At 41.2% G+C, this 24,174-nt stretch overlaps 1 protein-coding gene across 1 annotated transcript in view; it reads right to left on the bottom strand.

The window, feature by feature from the left end:
* The window catches only part of LOC122812233 (adhesion G protein-coupled receptor E2-like), a 1,024,993-nt gene that overhangs the window by 557,399 nt on the left and 443,420 nt on the right, over positions 1-24,174 (bottom strand). The window lies entirely within an intron of this gene.

The raw sequence follows: 24,174 nt of genomic DNA, 5'->3' as shown, positions 1-24,174 counted from the left end.
TAACAGTATCACCCACAGCAGTGTCAAACCATGTCATACACACATGTGTAGTCAGGTTCCGGAATGTGCGTAGTACAATGCATACTGGCCACCAATAGAAACTATGGAGTGTTACTGTGTAATACAGAGCATGTCACCCTGGCCATGTGTCCACTATGCATGTACATGCAGACAGTGCACCTCCACCATGTTCACAACTGTACACCTGAAAATATGTGCTACACACATCCCACAAATACTGTCCACTCTCTAACACATGCTGCCAATACTGCACACATCAGCCAAGTGGCATGTGGCCGGACAATACACAATTGGAACCGATACTTGTGTAAACAACACTACAATGGCAATCATAGCTTTAATACATCATGCCTGGTCAGCTACACCTTCAAGCATATCATTATACTCTACTGCTGACAACATGCTAACATTACTATACTGCTATATAGACACCCTGTGTATCAGCACCATGGTAGCCTGTTCCTGCATCAATGTTACAGATGACAGGAGGCAGCATAGGTTTCATCATATGCACAGGGTGTGTTGCTGGTTTGCCAGAGGCCTACAGTGAGCCATCCAATCGACATGTATGTGTGTGTGTGTGTGTGTGTGTGTGTGTGTGTGTGTGTGTGTGAGGGGTAGGAATACTGGAATGGGCCAATGTTGTTGTAATGTGTGTGGGTATGTGTTAGCCCTAGATGTCTGGAGTATGTGTGTGTGCCTGCATGCAGACAGTTCCACCATGTGGCTGCCATATATGGGTATTTGTGGGACAGCCACAGACTGTACCTGCGAGGCTTTACAGATCAACATCTCTGGCCACGGATATGGTACCTGTGCCTGGCAGGGGTGCTACTGACACTATCAGGTACTAAGCCAGACTGGGTACTATCCCCAGAGGTGGATGGATGTACACTGGACACAGGTCCCTGCTGGGACTGTCCAGAGCCACATGCACGTGGTCTTCTAGGACGTTCTATGGACAGCCCACCCCCAACATTGCTGGGGCTGGTACTAGCACTACAGGAGTGGCTGTGGCTTGAGGGACATCTGTGGTGACTGCCAGCTGCTGATGTTGCTGGCATACATCCACGTCGATGACTCAACTGACCCACACTGTCCTGACACATGGACATGACATTGCAGAGGATATCTAATGTCTCTCCCCAACATCTATCAGTGACCTCGGTGTAATGATGGATGGCACCTGCTAGGTCATGGATACTGTCAATGACGGTGGTGTTATGTGCCCTCTGTGCCCTTAGTCCCTGTCTGGTGTACCGTTCCATATGTGCCTGTGCCTCCATGACAGCCTGGAACATGCGTGACATTGTCAGACCTGTGGCATGTCTGCCAGTGGCATGATGAGCAGCAGTGCTCCTACGAGAACCCCTGGACACCTGCCTATGTGGTACCCTTCCAGACATCTGGGTGTGGCTGCTGTGTTGGGATGCATGTGCCATGGATAGAATACTGTCCTGGCCAATGCCAACTGTACGCTGTCCCTCAGCTATGGGCATTGGTGATGGATGTATTGGCAGTATAACTGTATGCATGGATGGGGTGGACAGCTGTGTACTGCCGATTGGTGGCTCAATGACAGACCCTGGAAAACATGCCTGTGCCTCCATACACCTATCATCAGTATCACTGTTTTGCTCAGTGACATCAGTTTTCCTGCAGCAGTGAACCAGCCCAAAGTCAGCACCTGTGAGAGGAAGACAGGAAACACACTTTACGACCTGTACATGATGTCAGCACACATGCACACATGCACACATGAACACATGCACACATGCACACATGCACACATGAACACATGAACACATGCACACATGCACACATGAACACATGAACACATGCACACATGAACACATGAACACATGCACACATGAACACATGCACAAATGCACACATGAACACATGAACACATGCACACATGCACACATGCACACATGAACACATGCACACATGAACACATGCACACATGCACACATGCACACATGCACACACACACACACACACACACACACACACACACACACACACACACACACACACACACACACACACACACACACCACCAGCAATCCAGAACATACTCAATAGCAGGTGATGGTGGGGTACAGTATCACAAGGCAAACAGTTATATCACACGTGTCAGCATGCAGGACATGTTTTTCCCAACAGCATGCAGTGCCGGTGTTGACAGCCCTTGCCAATAACACTATACATGTCTTTGATGCAGGTGTGTTGTTGTTTAGTGATTGGCCTCACCCTGGAACGCACTGTGTACATGGACACAACAGTGCTGTGCAAGTATTATAAGCTCTGCAATGTCCTGTGCACCATCTCTCACAGGTATACATACCATGGTTGGATGTGTATCTGTGTGTCACATAGATATCCATTTCTGATTAGAGTGTCTGTGTCATCAACAAATAATTGTGGAAACAGGATTAGCACATGCATGGTATGTATACACACAGGATGAGTGGTGCATGTTTACCTGATGGAATACCATTGCTCAACAGGGCCATTGTACAGTGGTTATGGTGAGTGTAGGACATATTGTGGACATGCCAGTGCCAGACATGACATGGCATGCTACAACACAACTGCAACATTAAACATCACACAGACACAGTGTGTGTCATGTGACCTATACACTCAATAGCATTACAAGACATATATGTGTCACTTTGTACAAATGGGGATTGGTATGCATATTTTGTATAGGTGCCTATGTTTGCACACACACAACACTGAGGTGCATAGCAGGTAATGTTATGTGTAGTACTGTGGTCACTGTAACTGGATGGGGTGTGCTACCATGAGCCATCATCATGCAGCATCCTGTGGTCACACAAGGCTATTAACGTGTGCCAGACCGGCACATACCATGCTGTACTGGGACTGCAGTACCATGGCTACATTCACCATTTCACAGCCAGTTGTTACATGGGTTTGTAAGGTGCACAATAGGGGGCATTGCCTACCATGAATGTGTAATGTGTCAAAGAGTGTTGCACAGCCACATGTGAGGCATCTACCCCTCAGGTATATTATGTGTGCTGTGTGGATGAAGTGTGGGATACTGTAGTGTGACCTTACAGCCGGCGTCTGAATACGCCATGTGTAGCATGTTAACGTGTACTGCGTATGACAATGTTGTGTATGTTGTGTGCATGTGTATCGACTCTGCCTATCCAATGTCCACATCAGTGTTACCACAATTTTGTGGAATGCTCTGTGTATTGTATGTGTTTTAGGCAGCTACCCACATTACTGGGATGTGCATAGTCTCACAGCAAACATGCACAGCATGCATTATGCGTATGTGTGTTACGTGTACATGGCCTACACCTCACCTATGACATGCACATTTAATTAGCAGAATTAAAGGTTGAACACTCACCAGCATGGGTCGGCTGACTTGCTGTCACACCAGAGGGACCTACAAGGATATGAGACACTTTGTCAGTGGCAACAACTGTGGCATTGCTACTGTGTGTTTGCAATCGTACAGTAGTACAACAGTTGACAGTCACAGGCCTACAGATTGTATTCCTAATTATTACTATTGCACAACACTAGGCAACACATCATCTAACTACATAGTACACATCTCACATAAGCATGTTCTAACAATAGAGGTAACAGTTGTCTACAGCTATGCCATGTTACCTGCACGCTCCATGTCAGCTTGCTGGGTGACTCCGGCCTCCATGATGACACACGTTAGTTGTTGGGGTTGTTGTTGGCCAGGAGCCACCTGGCTCAGTTGCAGCTCCACCACTCTGGTGAGGGGGGAATGGATGCCTACCCTCCACCTGTGGCAAGCTGCTGTCTGCGGATATCAGACCCACACTGCCGGACATGTCTAATTAAATCACTGCAGTTTTGGCGTACCTGCTCATATGTCCAGTTATGCATGCCTATGTCATTTACCCGATGGACAAGCTCTTGCCACAGTGCAGTCCGCTCCTGCTGGTCCTTGCTGGTGCTAGAGAACAGCAGGACATACTGCTGCACCAGGCTGGATGTTATAACCTCTTCCTCCGCCGTGCTATAGGTGGGATTACGATGGTGGGACATAACCCTGGAAGACAATGAAACAATATGTGTGAGCAAGTCATGAGGCACACGTATATTTCTAATGTACAGATATCAATTAACTGCCATATATGGCAACCTATTGGCTGTCAGAAGATACACACTTTCAATACCACATGTCAGTTCTCAACCCACAACTGCCTGACAGTGCCTGGCACAATCTATATATCAAACCATGTTTTGCACAGCAACAAACTTACAACAGTATGCAATACTATACAACAGTACATGGCACACTGTATGTGACACAATGCACAACCTAGACACAGGAGGTATATATCATGCTAATGAATCATGAAAAGTGTAATCCATTGCAATGATTGTAAAGTCCAGTGACAGTATTACCAGTATACCACACTAGTCATTGATGGCAGACCCCTGCCTAACATATGTGCACATTCGTGAATATAGGTGGCATACTGCTATACTACACTATATATGTTGCTAGATCCGCAGTTATATCCTGTAACTCACATATGACCGAGGCCATGGTACAGGCATATACAGACACACACATCAGACATACATACCAGACACATAGGTACGGCAACACAGGTGATCTTTACCTGTGTTTCTTACAGTACTGTGTGTCAATAGTTATGAGACCGTATGCCTGAGGTATGTAATCTGTGAGGACTACAGGGAACACACAAAACAGTGGTTCTAATGAATGTGGACATACACCATACTGTGCTGTTTAGGCATACAGCTTCAGGTAGTACTACAGTTCATACAGGAGTTGGATTCACCAGCAGTAACACTCAATAAGCATGCATGTACTGCTTTAACCTACAATGGGCACCCCAGTCGACAACAAGGGACTACGTCAGAACGTATGGCATACTGCTTTTTCAGTCTAGCAATTGTATACACATCTTTTGCTGGGATCACAGCTAGGACACATAATACCATGACAGAAACAGTTTCCCACTAAGCTATCACACATATACCGAACTGTGACACATTCACCAACACATTCACCATCACAGTCTGTCAAACTCACATAGCAATTATTGCAACAAGTACATGTGGGTGTGTATCACTTCATAGGTAGGTAAGAGGCTATTGGCCCTAGGGCCTATAGAAGCCTAGCCATACACTACCCTGGCCTTTTACACACAGGTTATTGCATTTCACGTGGCCCTGTCAAGCAGAGACACAGAGGTGATTGCCTGGCTGTATTCACTATCTCCCATACAGTCTTCATGATTATTTATGACAACTGCTTAATAGGGGCTTTGTTTGCAATGGATAGTTGGTTTGTTCCAGAGTATGGGATGTCTCTGAGATGGGAATCTATCCCTCCAGCATGTGCTGTTTATTGTGGTCAAAAGGTTTGGGTCCCTAGAGCGTGTAGCTCATAGAGATTGTGATCTGTTTACGTGCAGCATGTCCAACAGCTCTGGTTTTTACATAGCTTAGTATGTTAGGCAGAGGTCACCTCTGGGTAGGCGATATGCGACACAGTATAGTTGTGGGTTTGTGAGATGGTCTGCGTAGGGCATCTGTTTGAGGCTGGTATTACTCTTTGTGAGGTATGTCTTTGTCGTTTCCAGTTGCTGTGGATGTCTTGTGAGGTACATACCACTCGGGGCATTATACTCTATAATGGGCTTTATGTATGATGAGTAGAGGGGAACACTGACCTATATTTCCCTGGATGACACACCTTTTGTGATGAGGTGTGGCAGGTAGACGATTACATGACTAGTGTGTTACTGTGATTATTATTTATTTATTTATTTCCAGTTGATAACCGGGGAAGTCCACTGGGCCCGAAAGCCCGTTTTCAGTGGAGGCCCAGGGAGAAAAGCTCCATTGTAATACATTACACACAAAAACACAGCAGAAAAGCTCTAAACTAATACATTACACACAAAAACACACTCTGTTCTAATAGCATAATACTTTAACAATTTCCAAATAAGAATGAGGTGCATTCATAGATTTAGTACTAGGCTAACTGCCCTTGTGAGCCATTTTAAGCCTAGACAATTTTTCTGTTTTGAGATTCAAACCCTGCACTTTATGTTTGTAAGGCAAACACCTTAACCCCACCATCCCATCACCATTGGGCACTATACATAAGGAAATGATATATTAATGCAACTGTAATGTTAGTAAAGTAGGAAAGGAAAAGGAAATTGTAGATAGAGTTTGAATGCAAGAGCAGGGAAGCATGGGAGAAATGAAGAAGAAGCAAAGAAATTAAATGGGGCGTTGTCCAAAAGAGGATAGAAAAAGAACAGATAAACTAGTGACAACAATTTTGTGATTGAGTCCAGGAGAACACCTTGAAAAAAAGGCAAAAGATTTAAAGGTGAGAGTAAGCATACAAGTGGGCAGTGGGATGAGAGCAGTTGAAGGAAAATAAAGGGTTTAATCAGGGAGGAAGGAGGAGATAATGAAGAGAGAGGGGAGCTAAGGCGAGTGTCAGAAAAAGGGGAACTGGGGGGGGGGTGGAACTAGGATATATTGAGATCTAGGTAGGAAGTATACAATTACATTTCCAATTTTGGAAGAGGTGAGAATGGAGAAGAGATTTAAAGTGTTCATAGTTTGTAGTGGCTCTTAGAAGGGGAGGAAGTGAGTTCCATTTTTTTGCTGTAGTATAGGAAAGTAGGAGCTGGCCAGGGGGTCGTTTGGGTTTGTATACTGAAATAAGATTTTGGTGGCTAGATCTTAGGGGCCTTGGAGGAGTGTATATGGTTAAGATATTAGATAATGCTGGGCAAGCAGTGGGTTTAAAGATTAGTTTGTGTGCAGTAGTAAGTTGGAGGAAATTGAGTTGATTAGGGAGTTCTAGCCATTGAAGACTATGGAGGCAGATGCAGTGGTGTGTAGAATGAGCAGAGTTAGTAGCGAATTTGGCAATTTTGTAGTAGCAACTTTCAAGTTTTGAGGAGATAGAAGTGGAGAGATTGGATAGAAGAGGAGCACCATACAGTAGAGAAGGGAGAAGGAAGGTAGTGGCGAGAGTTTGTCTTGAAGATGGAGTAAGAAAGTTTGCATTTCTATAAAGCATACCGAGCTTCTGATGAGTTTTCTTTATGTTGAGTTGAATATGATTATTAAATTTCAGGTGTTCATCAATGGTTACTCCGAGTAATTTAGCACTACTAACAACTTCTATTGAGGACTGGGAGAGGCTGGAAATGATGAAGGATGACTTATCAAGAGTCAGAGCTTTTGAGGGGGAGAAGAGAATGATGTGGTATTTATTGGCATTGAGGGAAAGATGATTTTGAAGCATCCAATTTTCTATGGTTGTGAAGGCCAACTGGGTTTTGGCTTGGAGCTCGGGAAGGCTAGGGGCAGAGCAGATAACAGTGGAGTCATCTGCGTATTGTACTATTTGAGCAAGAGGAATGGAAGAATGGAGAACATTAATAAAGATGTTAAAGAGCAGAGGCCCGAGAATAGAACCCTGAGGGACTCCGGTAGGAGTTGGTAGGAAGTTTGAGGTACCAGTATTCCATTTCACAGCTTGGGATCTATCAGAGAGATAACTTCTGAACCAAGAAAGAGAGTTGTGGGAGAGATTGAGGTTAGAGAGGTGGTTGAGAAGGAGAGTGTGGGATATAGTGTCGAAGGCTTTAGAAAGGTCAAGAAGAACAGTGGAGATAATATTTCCAGAGTCATGGGCTTGGTTGACAATTTCTAGGAAGGAAAGAAGAGCAGTTATGGTACTGTGGCCAGGCCGAAACCCATGTTGTGTAGGAGTGAGGAGATGGTTATTGAGAAGGTAGGGCATGAGTTGCTGGTGTATACATTTTTCAAGAATTTTTGAAATTGGGGAAAGAATTGCTATTGGGTGGAAGTTAGAGATGGTGTTATTTTTGCCTCCTTTATGGAGGGGCAGAATGTGGGCAGCTCTCCAAAGTTTGGGAACGTAAGATTCTTGGATGGATCTATTGATGAGAATGCTGATAGGTATGGCGATGCCATTTTGCTGAGCTTGAGAAAGAGTGATGGGATGTTGTCAGGCCATTGGAGCATGGTTTGAGTTTGAGAAGAAGTTGTTTGATACTGGTGGTAGACACGGGATGTAGAATGAAAGTGGGAGGGGGGTTATGAGAGTTGGAGTGAGGGATGGGTGTGGAAGGATGCATTGGGTTAGGGGTAGGGGTGGAAGTGGAAAAGGATTTAGTCAGTTCAGCTATTGAGCCAGTAAAAAAGGAGTTAAAGAGAGTTGCGATTTCAGTGTCAGTCTTATTAATGTCTGGACAGGGATTGGATTTTGTACCTGGATGTAAGAGTGAATTGATGGAATTCCAGAATTTTTTGGGATTATTTGTGAGGGTAGATTGAAGTTTGCCATAGTAAGATTTCTTATCCTTCATAATAAGTTTTTTAGCAAGATTGCGGAGTTGCTTAAATTGCAGTAAAGAGGCTGAGTTTTTATTATTGTTGTATAGTTTCCAAGTTTTGTCCCTTTGTCGCATTAGAGTTTTGGTGTCTTTAGTTAGCCAAGGGGCAGAGTTGAACTTTATCCTTTTGTACGGGAGGGGCTTGGGAATCTAGGACTTTACGGAAGGTAGTATTGAAGAGTTCTAGGGCTTCATCTAGGGGAAGAGTGTTTAGTGAATCCCAGTTTGTTAGTTTAAGGTTTTCTGAAAATACTGAAGGATTAAAATTAGTTAGGTTGCGAGAGTGGGCATATTGTTGTTGATGTGGGAGCTGTTGGGTTTTTTGGTTAATAAAGGCTGGGAGATGATCACTTAATGAGTCTGGTAAGGTACCTGAGTTGGAGATATTGTTAGGGTGGCTGACTAGAATCCAGTCCAAGATGGACCCCGGAGGGTTAGTTTTGTTAGGTCTGGTAATTTTGTTTATTAGTTGAGTAAAATTATAAAGATTGATAGACTGAAAGGGAGTATTGTTATTAATTGTATTCCAATCAATATTTACATCACCTAGAATGAAAGTCTCCTGTTTAATATTGTTTGAGGCCCAACACAGAATATTCTCTAGGGTGGAGGAGTTGTCTCCAGGAGGGATATAGATGGTTATAATACAGATGCTTTTGAAGTTGTTTATTTTGAGGATTCCTATGACTAGTTCTGCATTATTAAAATTAGGAATGGTATTTTGGTATAGGCTAAGATTTAGCAGGCAGTTGTAGACTAAGGCTACACCACCTCCTTTTTTGTTTTGGCAATTGGACCTAAGTGCTTGGTAGCCAGGTGGTAAAATTTCAGAGTTACTAGTTTGAGGTTTTAGCCAGGTTTCTGTTACTGCTACTATGTCAGGTTCAGTTACATTTAGCCAGGCATGGAAGTTTGTTATTTTGTTATTAAATTCTGGGTATTAATGGTAATGAATTTAAGGTATTTATTATTATGCCTATTTGTGGAGGTAGTGGGAGAGAGAATGTTAGTTGGTGTTGGCCCAGGGTTAGGATGGACATCTCCTGCAAGAGCAAGACAAGAGAAGGAATAGAGGAGTTGAAACTTAGAATTACGGAGTAAAGTAAAAGGGAGATGTAATTTACATTTGAAACTGGGAGATTTATGTAGAGTGTATGGTGTTTTAGTTTAAAGTAATGAAATGGATTTGGTTGAAGGAGGGAGGGGGATATTAAATAAAAATGGAGGGATGAAGGATGTGGATAGGAGATAGTGGAGGATGAGTGGGGTGAAAAAGAGGTGGGTAGTGTGGTATTGGAATAGGAAGATGCATTATACAGAGTGGTAAGAATGAAAAGACATGTAAATGAGGTGAGATAGTGTGGAAGAGACACGGAGGAGTAGTGTAGGATAGATATTGGAAGATAGGGAAGGGGTAGGCTATGGAGTATAGAGATATAAGGAGGGGATGTATGAGAGAGAGCAGTCAGGAAAGGGAGTGAGAGGGGAGGGGTGGTTTAAAGAGAAATCTCTAGGAGGGGAGGAGCAAAGTGATGGGATAGGCTGAGTGCAATAGGGAGGGGCTGGGAGGGACTATAAATGTAGATGTACTGGGGTGGGCAGATTTGGGGCAGGGTAGGGGAGGAGTGAGCCTGCAGGGCTTAACGGAGCGGAAGAGCCACAGAAGGAGAGAGGCCAGGAAGAAAAACTATCAGTGGAGAACTGAAGAGATAGAGAAAGTTTGGATATAGGAGGAAGGTAAGGGCCTTACCAGTAGTGATAGTGGACAGAGAAGTGTAAGATAAACGTATCTTTGGGGGGGGGGCTGGTCTACACAGATGTATCCACACAGATGTGAAGTGGGAGTGAGAGAGAGAAGAGCAATGCAGCAAGGTAGGAGAGTAGGACAGCAGAGGTCCAGGAAGGCAAGGGAAGATCAAGAATCTGTTGTTGGAGTGGGGAAAGCAACAGTTAAGTACAGGGGACAGAGATGTAGTATGAAAGAGAGGACTATAGTGGATTAAGAGAGTAAAGTAAGAAATAGGGCTTTACAGATTAAAGGGGAAGAAGATAAAGATGAAATAGAGTACAAGGCAGTAATTAGATTAATAGGGAGAGGGTGCCATCTAGTGGCCAGGTGCTGGGATGCAACTAAGGTCCACAGAGGTTGTCAAAGGGGTAGAATAAGTAAAAGGAGGAGGATGAGGACAGTGTAGATAAGTGGAGCGAGTAGAAGAGGAAGGGTGGCTGTACAAAAAAGAAGAGGAAGGGCTGACTGCTGGCTTCTTGGCAGGGAAGCATTCAGAACACCTAGCGGGGCTAAAATAACTAAAGAACAGTAGGTTTAGCAGATGGTGCACATACTTCCTTGGTTTCTTCAAGGGGAGGCTTGATTCTAGTCCAAATAGAGGGAAAGAGCAGCACAGTTTATCACATTATCAAAGGGGAGACTACTGTCCACCTGCATCCCATGGTCTCTTATCACACTTTCGGTGTTAAGTAGACTACCACCTATGTGGTAGTTCATGGGCACGGTGTTTTTGCCAGAAGGGATACCAATGCAGTTTCAACATTGAGCTGGAGTCCATGGCTTTGTCACCAGGCACATCTGTCTCAGTAAATATGACCCTGTCTCTCTCTCTCTATATATATATATATATATATGTATATATATATATATATATATATATATATATATATATATATATATATATATATATATATATATATATATACACACACACATAAATATAAACATACATTGGTGTACATATGGATATACATATAGGCACATATACGGTCCACCTTTCATGGTGGGAATATCAATTATGCGAAGGTTGTGAGGTATACTGTTATGTACTAATATTGCACAGTGTTGTGCAGAATGCATTGAAGGTGTTCTTAGCACATGTAGCTTTAGCAGACCTCACTGGCTGCAAGACTGCAAACCTGACAATTCATACCCACAGCATTTAACCGCCACATGTCATATACCAGCACTGTATGCTGTCTTGTTTGCCACACACTACAACCTACATAGAAGTATGCACATAACAACCTTCAACAACATATATATGTCCTCCCTTCACAAACAGTTGCAGTATGTCCCTTGCTCTATGCACATGTACAGATGCTAATATATCTGACAAAGACAGATCTCTCCATATGTGTGTGTCATACACACACAAGGTCCACACTGTTGTAAGTCCATGGACCTCATGGCTGACCTGTTTGGCTTTGCTGCAACATGAACAGGTGTCACATGTGAGCACACAGTAATATTAGAGAGAGTATATATAGCTGCAAATGCTAGATTAGCATACTAGCCTGATACAGCTGTTGCCAGTGCTAAGCTACACGTTAATCTGACTATCATGCATCTGTTACTCTGTCACATCCTTGTTTATATAACTGTATGCGCTACTCCTCCAAACAGCCACTGTACACACTACTGTACAGAACACAGATAACATGGATCAGATGTTTGACATTTAATGCTGAACTACATATATCACAGTCATATCCCACTGCACACAGCTACACACTGATTTCTCCATGGCAGTAGTTATGCAGGGCATCTGTGCATAGATAGGTACTGCTGCCACATATGGATGATTCAAAGTATGTAGAGTACTCTGCAAAAACATCCACTACATGCCAGTAAACACATATCAGTTGCATACCTTTACCTTGTTTGGGTTTGTATTATTACATTCCGTGTGTTGTAATAATTTTTTTTTTTATTTATATGTTTTTTTTTTTTTTGTTATTATGTTGATTTTTTTTTTTTTTTTGCTGTTGCTGTTGTTGCCGGTGTCTGTCTGTGTGTGTGTCTCTGTGTCTCGCTTGCTTGCTCGCGCTCGCTCTCTCTCTCTCTCTCCATGGCTGCAATGAAATGATTGCATGTGTGGACAGCAAGTACAGCCTGCTTTTAGAGGTATCTGCACATGTGCATGTGATGGCCTCTGTACTAATTGGTGGGCACCATTTGGTAATTGCATGCAGCCTGCTGTGTGGTAATTGCAGTACTCACTGTCATAGCAACCCAATGCTATAAATTGCACTGTTGGGTCAGGTAGGCATAGGTCTTTCAGCTTTCCAAAGTGGGGCCCATGCTTGTTTGCTGTGGACACCGTAGTGTAAGTCAGAAGGTTGGTATACTTCTTATATATGAAGCTAGGGGTGTAGCCAGTGATTTGAATGTTGTACTCAGACCTGAATGTTGCCACTTCCAGTACACAGTTGACAGTGTAGAATTGTACTCACCCCTACAAATGCTGACACAAGCTACATGGGAGTATTTAGTTTCTTTTCTAGTTATACAATTAGCTGCCATACATACTTAGTTATTGAGATATTTTCATTTACTCCCACTAACCCCCGCGATAGTTTCTTTGAAAGAAATGAAAATGGGGTGATAGGAAAGTGGTGAAAAAGGGGTACAAAGAGGGTAAGACAGTAGGGAAAACAGCTCGGGATATGCAGGACGAGTGTAGGGAAGGTCCATAGCTGCCCATTTCTTTAACAGCAACAGCTGTGCATATACTAGTAATTTGGAGGGAAATTTGAAACCTTCCACCCCTGAGAGAGGGGTGCGGACAACGAAGTATGTAGAACTGCCAATTAAATTACAGTTTCTGTGTCCAGCGGACATTTGTGCAAAATGGGCAGCTATGTATGGGTCATAATTTTTTTTTGGGAGCAGATTGCCCATTTTTTTTTTTTTTTTTACAGGTGACAGTGGAATGTGGGGTAGGGGAAGTAGGTATATTTGGGGATGTAGGTTGGGGAGGTAAACAGACAAGACAAACAAGACACATAAAGGGGCAGAATATGACACATGGGGGGGTGAACACCATTGACGGGGAAGGATGTTTGGAAATTGCAAGCCCATGAGCCCGCAGATGGCAATGGTGGAACTGACATCCCCACCCATGGGTAGTCACCACTGCACCTTCACAGCCCAGAGGGTGGCTGTGCTGGGGGCCGCGTAGATGGGGCAGGCTCACCTGTGAGTCATGCCACTCTCGCTTCAAGCTGGCGTAGAGGATCAGTGACTGAACGCCAGATCTCCCTACGCACCACAGCCTGGACTGTTCGGAGGGTGAAAGGTGGCCCTACTCTGGCCACGCTTGCACAGGAGGATGAGCCCCTTCCCCTGCAGCACTTCCACCCAAAGGTGGCACAGAGCCAAAGGAGGAGGAGGTCACGGGATGGGCACCGGACCTGCTAGTGCCAGGTGCCATCACCAGCTGAGGTGGGACAGGTGGGTCCGCTGGGACCGGCCTTCCCATACGTTCTATGTTTTGGAGGATTTAATGACATTATGGGTTGTTAACAGCCAACAGCATTCCAAATTAGTTGTAACAGCATGCAGTAATATTCCCATTAACCCAATACACCAGAGTTCCAACAGTTGAACATCAAGCTTAACACATGCATATATAGAACAACAGTGGACATTCCAACAGCATGCAGGATTGATTGGTGGCAATAGGCCACCAAGATTGTGGTGTTTGAACAGGGCACATGCATCAAAGTAAATGCAGTTATTTATAGAACAATATGACATATGTCCCAACAAATGTTTTGAGATTAGACATACCCATTGAGGTGTGGAATTGCATTGTTTATGCACATACAGTAGGGTGTAAAAAGATACCTCCATTAACATCTTATATGTACTTATAGTTTACACTACATTCCTATTGACTGCAAGTGTATATTCTGTACACGTATTATTACACTAGGCAACGTGCATTAAGTTGTGTAATGGGTTTGACTAGTTCCTTATATACCTGACCTATATCTGACATACTAACTGTCCATGATACAGATGTTACTGCTATGTATTTATATATTTTATTTATATTTATATATCTACATATCTGGATGTGTTCACTTGACATTATCAGTTATATTTCTACAGTCCCCTACATTTCTAGAAGCACACTCACATTTCTGGGGAACACATTAACAAGCTACTCATGTGCCAGATTTACCTATGCATGCCAGCCATTAACCAACTGTTGAGGACTGTATGTATGCTTCACAGCTACTGGCACTCCCTTCATCCACTTTATATGGGCCTGCCCAACTGTGGGTTGACAGCACTTAATACAACAGTACTATTTATATAATGCAAGAGTACAACAATATTTCAAAGTAAGTGACACGGACACACTCCAGGTATTATACCTTTATTAATTACATTACACACTTTTCTAGAGGCTCTCTCATTTATTTGATATTACAGTGCATGCAGAAGACTTATTCAAGATGTATTATACCTTTATTAATGGGTTACAAGACTATTTTTCAGGCTCTCTCACTTATTTTATATAACAGTACATGCAGAGATATTATTCAGGACTTAATTTACCTTTATTAATGGGTTACAAAACTCTTTTTCAGGCTCTCTCACTTATTTTATATAACAGTACATGCAGATAAATCATTCAGGGCATTTTATGCCTTTAAATTTGGGCTACAACACTTTTTTTTGGCTCTCTCACTTATTTTATATAACAATACATGCAGAATAATTACTAACCTGCCTGATCGCGCAGCTTTAGCAGCATATCTGCATAGGCTTGGTGATTCGCAGCACAGACACCTGCAGCTGTGAAGTAAATGAAGGGATATTGAGACATACCTGTCCATTATATAGACTACAATAGCTATTCTTACATACTCCATTCCATGGATACCTACTCAGTAGTGGGGCATTGTCATTTCCATGGGCCTCCTGTATCCACTGGTTCAGTTGATCCTGCTTCCATCTCTTCAGGTCTGCATGGTGGTGTCTGACCTGCTCAGCAGTCCAAGAGATGCCTGTGGCACTGGTGAGATCATGTGCTAGATGGTTCCAAGCCTCCGCTTTGTACTCCGTGCCTTGGAACTGGCCCTGCAGGAGTCTTGCATCATGATGATGGACAAGGAGCCAAATCATCAGTATTGACTCCTCAATACCCCACCGTTGCACTCAAAAATGAGAGCCCTCTCCAGCACCGGCCATTCTGACTGCAGATGGGAGCTACAACCAGTTATGGCGATTATTCCTGCCTATGGGGCTTAAATATGGCTCATTTCCTGCACTTATTTGTGGTTGGCCGTTTTTGAAAATTCTCAGCTGAGTGCAAACCTGCTTAGCACTGAGTAAACTTTCATTAATATGTATATGTATGTTGACAGTGCATGAACAGCAAAAGCTGTCATGGCTTAGTGGTTCTGTACTTTGATTATGATGCACAGTATCTCGGGTCCGAAGCCTGTCATTACTTTTTATTTTATTACTGGCCTGACCGGCTAGGAGGTGTGGCTATGTTTAGCCGACTTTTCTCTACTTTGCCCAACGTTGCTCTATGTTGCTCTATGTTGCCCGATGGTGCCCAATGTTGCGCTAGTTGGCACGGTGCTCAGCTCCGCGCAAACATGTTTTGTATGCTCAAATTGGCATGATGCGCAGCTCCGCGCAAAGCCATTGCGCTAGTTAAAGCAGTGCTAAGCTATGGGCAATTATTCTTAAATGTGCTTAATACTGGTAAACGTTGCTTAGCAGTGCTTCACATTGCTTATGATAGGTTACTTATGCATTCATTAGTATGTATGACCGTTTCGCCTTTTTATATATATTTAAAATATTGTTCACTACTACATAGGCCATTTCAATGCATTTTAATAGAATTTAAAAGGTAAATGTCAGGAATTAGTTTTATGCACAGATTTCCTAATGAAAATGGAAAGGGGAGTGGCGGGACTCGAACTGAGAATGCGTCCTCTTTGTGCGAAGGCTCTACCACTATGCTATTGCAATTTGGCTTAATTTGTATAGTCGTAGTTTATTTTCCTCTTCGATGTCTAAACTGCTTACTGTAGCTAAGCAATGGGCACACCCGCGCACACACGCGCAAATACGGGCAATTATTTTGGGAATAATAAAAAAAAATTGTTTTACCTTTTATTTCATTTGTACAGGGGTTTTGAATGTGGGGGAGTGTAGTGTTGGGGTATACACATTTGAGCAGACTCGCTCATATCTGCTGACATTTGTAGATTTAGGCACTTGCAGGGGCGTGGATATTTGGACTGCTCGGCAGTCTGACATGTCCCCTGCACTCCTACATGGTCCGTGTTAGCCTTAGAGTTGAGTCAGCGTGCATTCATGAATATGCATGGCGCGCTGACATCATAGTCTTAGGCAGCCGTTTCCAAGTAAGCCTTCGTTGGTCTTACACGGAGGTTTACTAAATCCCTCCCATTATCTTTTGTAAATAACCACATAAGTAAGTGTAATAACATATTCTTTTCTTTTGAAGACAGGTTGCAATTACCAAAAATGGTCCTTTGGATTCTCTACATAGTATTAGCCCTTGGCACACCTCATGGAAATAAATTTACCAAAGATTTACACAGAATTTTATTAAACTTTTTATGGTTCCCTAAAAAGAACAGAATAGCTTATATTCATCACATTAGATCTTGGGACAGAAGTGGCATAAAATCCCTAGATATAAAAACTTACATAAGAGCCTCACTGCTTAAAGACATCATAAGCTGGGTAGAACCAAATTTTAGTTCTAACTGGAAGTCTTTACATTTATCTATATTTTTAAATGAAAATATGCTAATATCAAAAGTTTTTATTAGTGAATCTTCTAACAAATTTTAGTATTTTATTTGTTACTCCATACATACCATACCATGTATTTAAAATAATTAGACAAACTAGCCATCCAACCTAATACCATATTCATGGATGACTTTAATGACCCCCCCCCCATTAACTGGGAATCCTATACAACACCAAATGTACATGCAGAGAGATTCCTGGATTTTGTAAACACAAACTCCCTGGACCCGATAGTCAATACACCAGCCAGGGGTGCAACAATACTGGATGTGGTCCTCACTAATATGGGAGACTGCTGCACACCCCCTACTGTAATGCCTTTATGTGGTAAGGTTAAACCAGAAACTGTCTTCTTTGAAGAAAAAATAAAACCTGGACCCCCAGCTAAACCTGGAATATTCAGGAACTATTCTAAGGCTACCCTCATGATATTAAGTGAGAACCTGGCAAAATTTCAAACCCCCATAAACCCTGAGAACATTTCTGCCTATGCAGGACTGTTCACAGAAACCCTGTACAAGCACGTTAATAGCCACATAGAGACAGCTGTACCCACCAGGAAGAAGTACAGAACTAATTCAAAAAACAAGCCACCCTATTGGAATCACAAAATCAATCAGCTGTATAACAGGAGGAAGAAAATCATGGCAAAAATTAGAAGGTGCAGCACCCAGCAGGTTAAAACCACTCTCACCAAACTAAGCAAACAACTCAGAGGACAAATAAAGTCTACCAAAGCAAAATGTGGACATGTTTGGCCTCCCAGGCCACGGATAAACTACAAAGCATTATTTAGCTATGTCCACAACCTGAAAGATAATACACTATTGTGTGCACAGCTCATTTTAAATGGAGCCACCTATAATGAGCCAGAAGATATAGCAAATCTCCTGGCTGATAAATTCAGCTCCAACTTTACTCCTCTCTCCCACTCAACCTTCCCTCAGGAAAGATCATCAAATATAACTCCCCCTGCAATTACTAGGGAACAGGTCCTCAATGCTCTCTCTAAGACCAAGAACACTGCATCAATGGGCCCAGACAATATCCCAAGATGCCTTCTAAATAGCATGAAACATGACTTATCAGGCCCTCTGGAATTACTATTTAACTGTAGCCTCCAAACAGACTTTATGCCTCATGAATGTAGAAAGGCAATAGTCATCCCTCTGCATAAAGGTGGGCCATCACTAGTCTTATATGTAAAGCCATGGAAAGAATTGTCATGGAGGTGATCAATAGAGATATAGTAAACCTCCAGGCACTGGACCCAACCCAGTTTAGTTTCATCAAGGGGAGATCATGCCTACTCAACCTGGTGGACTTCTTTGAGAAGGTTTCCAAAGCAATGGATGAGGGCAAAATCATTCTCACTGCCTACCTTGACCTAGCCAAGGCATTTGACACAATACCCCCCTCGGGCATTGTTGACAAACTCAGGGGGTGAGGTACAAACCCATATGTCACCCAATGGATAAACAACTGGCTCACAGACAGGACCCAGGAAGTTAGAATTGGAGAGTCGATCTCTACAAAGAGGCCAGTCACAAGTGGATCCCCTCAGGGATCAGTCCTTGGACTGATACTTTTTTGTATTTGTTTTTCAGAAGTCAAGGCTAATGTCAGTTGTCTCTGGCTGACTAAATTCTACAGCAGCGGCTGACACAGACAAACAACTGGTGTCAGAGCCATGGACTAAAACTAAAAGACAAAAAACTACATAATAGTATCTTTTGGGAAGTTGTCCATCCCTGGTAAATATCATATTGACAACACACCCCTTAGAGTTGACCCAGTAGTCAGGGACTTAGGGACACACATAGATAGTAATCTAGCTTTTGATCATCATGTGTCTGCAGTGGTGAGGAAATCATTCTGTGTTCTCAAATTATAAACAAAGGTATGGGAAATAAGTCCATGGAAGTCATTGTTCCATTGTATTCAGCATTCATCAGATTTATCATTGAGTACACTGCCCCTTTGGTATGTACCTAACTAGGCGTATCAAACAATTGATATGTCCACAGAGGTTCCTCACTAAAAGAATACAGGGCATAAGTAATATGTCCTATGCAGACCGCCTCAAGGTCCTATCCCTGTATTCTTTCACCTACAGGCTTTTGAGGTAAGATCAATGCCTGCCATACAGGGCATTGTCAGACCCCACTCTGATGGACCTCCTGCATATCCACAAAACAAACAGCACCAGAATTACCTGTTCTAAAGAGTTAAACCTTGCCTGTGATATAAATAGGAACTTCTGGAGAGATAGATATGTATCCCACAGACTACCCCATCTATGGAACAGACTTCCCATCTATGTGAAGCAGAATTACTCCCTAACCCAATTCAAGTGCAACTTGGACAATTTGATGGAAAACAAGAAACCCATCCCTGGTTTGCACCTATGTCTTAAATGGACACAGGTAACTTGTAAAGGGTTCATCTCCCAGGCCCATGCTTACACTTATCAAGGGTATCACAGATTTGGGATGTGTGGGTAAGCTTAAAAAGGCCCTTGTCACCATTGGCCTAGTAAACACCTATAAACGTATGAACCTATGAACAATACAATGTGGCAAAACCTACAAAATTTAATATCATAAACAATCGCTTTAATAACTTCAGAAAGATAATAAACTCCAATGCAGACCTTAAAATTTGGTTTGGTTTATTTGTTCCCTTCAAAATTACAAAAAAACTTTTCAGATAAGTTTCACTTTAATCTTTTCAATGAATGGGAGAACAATAAATTTGTATCCTAGAACCATTGCATAAGAGACTTAGAAGTTTTAACTGGGCAACACATTATTAAGGGATTTAATCTACAGACAGAAGACTAGTTACTATTACAAAGTACAGTGAATTATTCAAAGGAACTAAGTAGAATTATTAGTAACTCTTCCTATAAAGACCAACCACCTATAATATTTGAAGTATTATACAATAATTTTAACATTAACAATATCATTTCCAAACTGCATGGTATACTATTAGAATATAAAACTACACTAATAAACATTGAAACTCAATAACTAAGAGTTTCTCTCTCAATTATCCTTCACTTGAAAAATCTAAATTACTATCTTCTATAAAATTAACATCCCAGGACAATATTGGAATATATTTCCATGAAAGTTCCTGCATAGACCCTTTTTAACTCATGAGAGGGTTGAAAATTTTAATAAAACTGACAACAGTATTTGTTGGAGATGTCCCCTATGTAAAGCAGATTGGATCTACATTTTTTATGAATGTGCCTGTTTGAAATATTTTTGGGATAATATTGACTTTTTTATGAAACATTTTTGGGATAATATTGACTTTTTTAAAGCATTTACAGATAATTTTTCTCTAACTAAATCAATAATGTTCTTTAATATAAATGATGGTTTTGTAATAAGAATTGCCACATAATACCTCTTGTGGACAATACTAGCAACTGCTAGAAAGTGTATAACAAGAAAATGGAAGTCCACCACCTCTCCAACTATGGAAGATTTTCTAAACCTCCTTGAAAAAGTGATTTCCAGTGAAACCAAAATGGAAGAAGTGAGAAATAAATCTGAGAAATTTTGTTAATAATCCTTGGATAAAGGTCTCTTTTCTCATTGAAACTTTTCGGTAAAAACTCTAATTCTTTCTTAATTATCTTATGTTTATTATGCAATTTTTTTGCTATTTTTTATAATGTTATCAATGCTGGGACTCTTTAAATAGTATATATAGTTGTAGCATGGCTTTTACATTGTTCTTTTTTGTTCAAAAATTGTATCTATGATGTTCATATTATTGTTAAATTATAATTTTCTTAATTCAATAAAAATATTTGATTAAAAAAAGGATGTCTGATTATAGTAATATACCTGAAATAAATAAATATAGAGTAAAGTAACCATGAGAGTCATCATTGCCTGCTCCAGTACCTTGTATAAACTCTCAGTGACCAGGCGATAAATGTACCAGAAAGGAATATTTCAAATATCTGATAAAGATGGTATGAGCAAGTAAGCATCTCTGAGGAAGTGAATCTGTTGGAAAAAATTCAAGTTTAGAAGGTATGAAAAAATGTAATAATTATATTGTAGCTTTTTAGTAATTCAGTAAGGCAAGGCAGTGAAAGTCTCCATTCATAAAATAATCCTCAGACCAATATAAAAAAGATCCCGGCATGATCACCCAATCACCAAAACATCATCACACATTCTAAATGAAAGCAATACATCTAAAACCTACCATAATGAAAATAATTGTGAGTTGTAGTCATACGAAGGCATCTGTATATTGTCTCACCCAAAAGTGAACAATTTTAAAAATAGTGGTTTGGCTTCTTCTGCCTTGAAGGAGAAACTTACCTTAGGTGGGAAAACAATATGGAACTGAATGTTATTCTCAATCAGACAAGAGCAATAAAGAGCAAGTTGTTTCCTTAATAATTTATACTCTAGTGGAATAGCATGTGAGATCATTATTCTATTGCCATGCCATTGAATGTCTGGTTTATTCCTGTATGCTCTCATAATGAATACTAGATCCTGGTAATATAACAGTTTAACATAAACCATCTTAGGTTTTTGAGAAATTTGTTGAGTGTGTATTGCTTTATATACTCTCTCTATAATAGTATATTAGTAGTTGTAGGAAGATCTTCTGTCCCTTTTAGACAAGATTTCATGTTAAATTATTTTTGGGATCCCTATATGAGAAGGTTGTTTCTCTGACTATGGGTTTCCAAATCAAGCAGTTTTTCATTATGGAAGCAATGCCTTTTGAGTGAACATCAGAACTGAATTGCATTTTGCCAATGTGTCTTAACAAGATGATATTCTGTTTTCCAATTCATGCAGTCTGCCATTAATGTGATTGATTGAGCCATTAATAGGGTTGAATTGGCTGGCAATGTATTCTATTGATGACTGAACTGGATTTAATGCCACATTTAGTTCTTTCAGATTGCAGTTTGTTTCTACTCTTAACTTGGTAAACGATAATTGCTTCTTCCCTTTTGTAGTGACTTTATGTCTTTTTGATATGACTGTTTCTTTTTCAGGAGAGATAATAAAAGAATATTTCATCTTCAAATTTTAGGTGTCCATCTCCAACTGCTTTTGTGCTATCTTACATAAAATGAGCAAATGTTAAGTTACAGTACTATCAAATTAAGAAGTACAGTTAAGCAGTAGTCGTTGAAATTATTAAATTAATGCTTATATGTGCCACAATGATAAGTTTTTTTTTTTTTTTTTTTTTTTGATTATCAAATCTTAGCTGCAGCTTTCTCAGTCTGTAACAGATTAGAAGAGACACACTGCTGATGTCAACCAGAAGACTGAATGGATTTTCCTGCAAGGTAAGAAATTAGTTGTTCACCCCAAACAAAACATTATAGAACTTTCCTGCTAGATGTTATGGCCAATTAAATTACATGAGAGAGTCGGCACATAGTGCTTTGATGATGCAGGATGCCAATTGTTATATCAAGCTGTGCAGAAAATGTAGCTAATCATCCTGCAGCTGTCTTAAGTCCCAAAAAGCATGTAAAATAGTAAAAAAATAAAAGATGCTGTTCTCACTGTCCAAGATGGTTTTTGTCTGCTCAGCGATGATGACTACTCATAAGTCAAAAATCACAGGATCCACTGTAAAGTTATTTAGCTAATAAATGTGTATAGTCAAATGGAATTTTTATTGGAAAGCTTCTGTTGAAAAGATGTTAAAAAAATCTCAGAATAGATTGGTCAGATTTTTAGGTGTTGCTTATCTGCAATCTCATGTGGAACCACATCTATGAGTTTGGAGTTAGCTGTACTGAATATTGGCACCTTGCAATTCTGAATTAAAATTTCAGTCAATGTGATCTATTTTAGGTAGCTGTGTAATATCTTAAATAATGTCATTGTCTAAAAGCACTTTCCCTCAGTTTCAGGAAGGATTACAGGGAGTGAGAAGCCTTACCACCAGTGGTTTCCCCCTCTTGGCAACCTTTCTGTGTCACAGGTTAACCTAGTGTTGACATTTCTCTGAAGTGGAAATATCAGCATGGAGAATGATCTTGCTGTCCAAGGCACATGGGAATGAGGCTAACCAGTCATCTGTCCTCCTCCTCTGGAAATGCCTGCAGCTCTCAGATTAGACAGTCAAGTGATTCAACAAATTGCTCAGCTGTGTAAACTTCCATAGGTGTTGATTTAACACTATCAAAAGATGGCAGTCACCCATTGACTCCAATGGAACATTTGTGGTACAGGTCAGTTTAGTGAAGGCATGGTGGTTAGGATGTAGTATTGTGTTTATGTTAGTGGAAGTGTTTGTGTGCATGTCTGTAGGAGCAAGAATGAACCCAAATGAATGTATATATCTGTGTAAGTGTGTGATTGTGTGGGTGATCATATGGGGTACTTAGATAATTGAGAGCGAGATTTTGTGTGTGTGTGTGTGTGTGTGTGTGTGTGTGTGTGTGTGTGTGTGTGTGTGTGTGTGTGTGTGTGTGTGTGTGTGTGTGAGCACACACAACTGTATGGGTGTCTGAATGTATGTGTGTGTGAGGACAAGACAGTGTTTTTGCCAATGTAATGTGTAGGTTACCAGAGTAAATACTCCACCATCACATGTCTGACAGTGCTATTGGTAAAAAAGTGCAACTGAGACACATTCTAATGAGCTAATAATGAGGTCTTTCTCATTGTGGTCATCGTTGTCTCTTAATTGCTTTTTCCTGTGGTCACATGAATTGACCAACCAGCAACAGGCAATTTACATGTGCACTGAGATTCTTTTTGAACTCTAACCTTTGTATTAGTAGAATTGCTCCAGATCACTATTCCAAAATATATTGTACTTCTTCCTAACCCTATAGGTTATAAACTCTAGTGTACTTTTCCATTCCATCCATCCATCCACAACTGCTTTTCCCCATTTTTATACATGGGGTTGGGGTGTCACTTCAACAGTGACAATCATCTGCAGCCAATATTCATGCCAGCGGGTGACTAGACATGCCATGCTTGTTCTTTCAAACCACATACATGCATGCACACTCTTACCTAAATCCAGTTTGGAATGTCCAATCCACTTCCT

The sequence above is a fragment of the Protopterus annectens genome, chromosome 9.part0, assembly GCF_019279795.1.
Source record: "Protopterus annectens isolate FY-2018-M chromosome 9.part0, PAN1.0, whole genome shotgun sequence".
Taxonomy (NCBI): Eukaryota; Metazoa; Chordata; order Ceratodontiformes; family Protopteridae; genus Protopterus; species Protopterus annectens.
The sequence above is the reverse complement of the archived record's forward strand: the minus strand, read 5'-3'. Positions and strand labels throughout refer to the sequence as shown.